The following is a 6,052-nucleotide window of genomic DNA, read 5'->3' as shown; positions in this document are numbered from 1 at the left end:
ACAAAGCCTATGGCAGGGCATTCAGGCCCTCACGGACTACAAGCCCGCCACAGAGCTGTGAGAGCAACATCCCTCTGCTCAACAACCTGAACCGCTTCTTTGCTCGCTTTGAAGCACAAAACAGCACCTGCCCACAGAAGACCCATCCCCTCTACATGAGCAGCCCCTGTGCCTCTCTGCCGACAGCGTGAAGAGGACACTTGCTGCTATCAACACCCGTGAAGGCAACAGGTCCAGACAACATCCCAGGTCGCGGCGCTGAAGGACTGCGCGGGGGAGCTTAAGGATGTCTTCACAGACATCTTTAACACTTCCCTGAAGCAAGCCATCGCCCCATCATGTTTCAAAGCTGCCACCATCATACCTGTACCGAAGAAAACTGCTCCATCCTGCTTCAATGACTACCGCCCTGTGGCACTGACACCCATCATCATGAAGTGCTTTGAGCGGCTTGTCATGTCACATATCAAAGCCATTCTCCCCCACCCTGGACCCCTTCCAGTTTGCATACCGAGCCAAGCGGTCTACAGAGGATGCAATCTGCTCTGCCCTCCACCCAGCCCTCACCCACCTGGAAAAAAGAGACTCATATGTGAGATTGCTGTTTATAGACTTCAGTTCTGCATTCAACACTATAATACCACAACAACTCATCTGCAAACTTGACAAACTAGGACTCAGTACCTACCTCTGCAACTGGCTACTGGACTTCCTCTGTCAGAGGCCCCAAGTAATGCGTGTTGGCAACAATACCTCAAGCAGCATCACACTGAGCACAGGGGCCCCTCTGGCGTGCTCAGTCCGCTGCTCTTCACCCTGCTGGACGATGACTGCACTGCAACCTACAGCAACAATCACATAGTGAAATTTGCTGGACGACATAACTCTGGTGGGTCTCATCACCAAGGGCGACGAGACTCAATACAGGTTGGAGGTCGACCATCTGACCCTGGTGCAGGGACAACAACCTCCTGCTGAACGTCAGCAAGACCAAAGAGATTGTTGTTGACTTCCGGAGAGGTCACACCCAACACCTGCCACTGACCATCGGCCCGGTGCTGTGGTGGAGAGAGCGAGCAGCACCAAATTCCTGGGGGTGCACATCAGTGAAGACCTCTCCTGGACCACCAACACTGCATCACTGGGAAGAGAGCTCAGCCGCCTGTACTTCCTCGCGAAAACTCAGGCGAGCAAGTGCTCCACCAGCCATCATGACCACATTCTACCGAGGCACCATTGAGAGCATCCTTCCAGCTGTATCGCTGTGTGGGGCCGGAAGCTGCACTGAATACAACAGGAAAGCCCTGCACATAGTGAACACAGCTGGAAGGATCATTGGTGCTTCACTCCCCTCCCTGAAGGACATTTACACCACCCACCTCACCCCCAAAGGCGACCAAAATTGTGAGTGATGCAAGTCACCCCCGCCACAATCTGTTTGATCTACTGCCCTCTGGGAAGAGGTACAGAAGCCTGCGCCCTCAAGACTACCAGACTCACTAACAGCTTCATACACCAAGCTGTAAGGATGCTGAACTCTCTCCCTCCTCCTCCCCCATCCACCCTCAGCTACATAACATCCTGGACATTGGACCCACAATGGCCGCCTGCACTACTCCACCTGCACACTTGAACACTTGCACACTTGTACACTTTACAACTTGGTGTTGTTGTCCTGAAAACACAACACTTCTGCTGCTCTTACATAACTTGCACCACTATGCCACTTTCTCTATTACTTAGGTCAAACAGTATTTTATAGTATTTTACAGTATTTGCACTAGTATTTTATTGACTGTCTATGCACAATTTCAACAAAATTTTGCTGCTCTTATTTTTTCATTATTATTATATGTGCCCTCTTATTTACTTATTTACTTACTTTTTTGTTTACTTGAATGTTATGTTTGTCTGTGGACTTAAAATTGGTCAAATATGTCTTGTCTTCACCGTGGGATAGTGAGAAACGTAATTTCGATCTCTTTGTATGTCTGGAACATGTGAAGAAATTGACAATAAAGCTGACTTTGACTTTGACTTTTGACTTTGTGAGCTGGACTCTCCTCTAAAAGGGGTCTGAGGTCAGTAAAACTGGAAAGGCATTCTGGCCTTCTCAAACTAGATACTCAATACTCATTAGTTCTACATGATGGGGGCTATTTCAGAACTATATGTTTCAGTGGGGCCTCTGGGCTACATGGAGATGTTGGCACAACAGGAAAACATTGTGCCACGATGTGAATGATGAAAACCACACACATCTCAATGTGTTGACAGAACCTTTGACTCCTTAGAAGCAGGCCAAATTCGTTGGGTGTGTCAGCTTTGTTGCTGCGCAAGATCTTGTGCAGGGTCTAGCCTCTAACTGGGTTAGTTTTGTGCTTGCAAATAGGCTAGTCTAAAAGCAGGCTATTGTCTTCATTATCTGACCTCAAGTTGTGAGTCACTGCAGTGAACAGCTCAAGGCTGTTTTATGTGAATGCAGCCAGGTTCTTTAGTGTGCTCTTCCAGCCATTTTCATGAATATGTTGTTTACTTTATGTGTTTCCCGGACAGGTATAAGCAAGAGAAATGATAAATATGATAAAGTTAATTTAAATGAATATGGATACAGTATCCATCTACACTGATGCTACATGGATGATAGGCCAGAATCTGCTCATTCTAGTGTAGTAGGTTACAGGGGACCAAATCAGAGAGCAGCTTATTGTGTAGCGGATTTCACCCGGATCCGGGCCGGGTCTGAAGAGCCAATCAGAGAGCAGCTTATTGGTGAGTGGATTTGCCCCGGATCCGACCCGGGTCTGGGAGACCAATAAGAGATCAGCTTATTGTAGAGCTTATTGTTTGACCCGTGTCCAGGCCGGGTCTGAGCCAGGTTATTCCCATGATCCTCTGCTGTCTGAGGTGTCTGAGGTGTCATTGGTCACGCTGAACCCCAGCAGCTCCTACCAGACTAGCTGTAATGCTGAATCAGACTCCACAGCCCAGGATGTGGGACGGCTGGCTCGCCACACACACACACACACACACGCACACACACACGCACACACACACACACACACACACACACACACACACACACACACACACACACACACACACGCGCGCACAGCCATCACCCCACACAATGACACACACACATGCCCATGCCCACATACACACATATGCCTGCATGCACACGTACACACACACCCACGGAGGGAGTGGTTGAACATCGCTTTTGAGCAAGAGTGATGAGCATCTTGAGCATCTAACCCCCAACTGCTCTATCACACACACACACACACACACACACACACACATACACACACACACACACACAAACAAACACATGCACACACCCACAAACACACGCACACACACAAACAAACAAGCACACGCACACACACACACACACACACACACACACCCACACACTCCAACACACACCTCCTCCTGGCCGTCCCCCACTCTTTCCACGGTCTGAGTGTTTATGTGTTAATCTGCGACTTCCCCTCCTCTCCTTTCCTCTACATTTAGTTGTGGTGAGCGGCGTTGTGTGGGGCTTCTTTCCATGCATCATCAAAACAAAGCAAATCCTTTCCCCGCTATGAAATGATGTCACAGTGACCGAGGGGCCAATCAATCTGTTTGCTCTTGACCACCACTAATCAGGAAGTAGAGTCATGTGTGGAGATCAACAATGTTTCATTCCATATTCTCTCTCTCGCTGTAGCTGCAGCAACTTGAGCTAGGTAAAACCAATTGTTTCAGTTTTGTTCATACCGACGTTGAGAAATGGATATCTATGTGAAAAATCACCGGAGTTCTCCTTTAAGTTTGAGCAGTAGTTGATTTTCAAAGTTAGTTCCACTTATCCTTGCGTCACTTTGCAGTGAACAGTAATCCAGCACAACTGAAAAGCCCCTCACAGGCAGCTGAGGCAGGCAGGCCAATGTTGAGTTGCAGAGAGTTTTTTTTATATTTGGAAATGAGCAGAAAGTTCAGCAGATTGGGGGGGGGGGAAGTATAGGGCCCCAATGGAGGAGAGGGCCCTTGAAAAGTGGAATACGGGGGGTACAACATTTTCACCAGGCATTAATAACTCAGGTAATCCACACATAAAAAATCCAAACAACTCCATAAGTAGAGTCATGTGTAATGAAGTGGAATAACACAGGGAAAAAGTATTGAACAAGCTAAGAAAAAGCACTAAGGCAAGGAAAGGGAAGGAACGAGCTGGAATCTGTAAGTAGTTAGAGAGTAGTTATCCTTTCTATCTGTGCAAATTAATATAAGCTTGGTTAGTAGCCTACATATTGATGGGCTATAAAAAGGTTTTTCATTACCAAGGTGTCACACAAGAAACATTTCATGATGGATAAAAGCAAAAAGCTCTCCCAAGACCTTTGCAACCTTATTGTTGCAAAACATATCAATGAAACTGGTTACAGATGCATTTCAAAACTTCAGAATCTTCAGTAAGCAGCATGGAAGCCATTATCTGCAAGTAGAAGAAACATCACTGCATCATCAACCGGCCATGCAGGATCTCCTTGCAATATTTCTGACCAGGGAGTCAGAAGGATAGTCAATTCCAAGAGCCAAGGACCACTCGGAGAAAGCTCCAGAAAGACTTGAAGGCAGCCAATTCAATTAAATTCAATTAAACAGTTCTGGAAGTAACTAAAGATCAGGATTCACAAGAGGGACCCCTGGAATCTGTTTAGAACAATGGGCCAAAATCACACCTGATACTGTGACTAATACATTTTGTCATACAGGAAATGTCTTGAAGCTGTCTTTACAAAGGCCAGGATCTTTGCAAAGGCTTTTCCACAAAGTATTGAAGAAATTTCAGTAGGCACGTTCAATACTTTTTTCCTGTCATTCCACTTTAATACACATAACTCTTATGTTTGGATTTTTTTAAATGTGTGTTAATATAATGTGTGGTGAAAATTTCGAATAGACTCACTGGAAGTTTAAGCTAATTACTGAATAAATATATGGTGGACATATATATATATATATATATATATGTCCACCATATATTTATTTTACCTGAATATTTTAACTTCCAAATTAAATGTCAAAATGAATGTCAGACGAAATTTAAAGTTTGACTGACTGGATTTTGTATACAAAACATAGTGAAAACTGTCTAAGGTCACTCTCACTCTCCCTTGCTAAAGAGCTAAATGGTTTAGTCCGCCTGCACGATTAAGTAAGGTAGTCTATCTTTGTTTATTTAGTTGAGCATCGCTAGTAGTGGACCGCTAATTGTTGTGCTGCTGGTGCAATGTCTTTCTCCAAGAAAGCCAAGTCAGGTTACTAAAAAGAGAGACATCAAAATGAGGGGAAACAACTGCTAATAAACTTATTTCCAAAGAAAGGTGAGCACAAACGTCAAAACACGAAATCCCATGGTGTTTGCTTGAATATCTCCGCTATCATTAGTGCTAAAACGAACTGAGACAACCCATTGAAATAGCGGAAAATACACTTTCATAGTTAGGCTACACATGTAATCTGATGCATCTTGTGATCCAGCTCCATCTCCATCACATTCAGAAAGACTGCATGGCGCCAGCTTGATTCATGTCCTGTTGTAGGCTACATGCTGATCATTATCACTAGGCTAGTGGTTTAGGGCGCAATTTCTTTTCTCTCCCTTTCTGTTTTCGTTAGTCTTAACTTTTTTTTTTACTCAAGTAACGGATGGGATTTTTGATGTAGTACAATACTTCACTCAAAATGTAATCAAGTAAAATTTAAAATACCGATTTAATAAACTACTTAAAAAAATACAAAATACACAGAAAAACTACTCAATACAGTAACGTGAGTAAATGTATTTCGTTACTTTCCACCTCTGCAAATTGGTGACTGCTGTGCCAGGAGGTTAGTAACGCCAGATCTCCAACAGGATCTGGGCTCCATTATTTGAACGTAGACTTTATACAAGATGCACTTTATGGCAATCACTTTTGGACGATGGTCCATTATGTCAATTACAGGAACCACTACAGTCATATGGGAAATCACTGTCCCAGTTGCACAGTCAGTT

The sequence above is a fragment of the Alosa alosa genome, chromosome 3, assembly GCF_017589495.1.
Source record: "Alosa alosa isolate M-15738 ecotype Scorff River chromosome 3, AALO_Geno_1.1, whole genome shotgun sequence".
Classification (NCBI taxonomy): Eukaryota; Metazoa; Chordata; class Actinopteri; order Clupeiformes; family Clupeidae; genus Alosa; species Alosa alosa.
The sequence above is the reverse complement of the archived record's forward strand: the minus strand, read 5'-3'. Positions refer to the sequence as shown.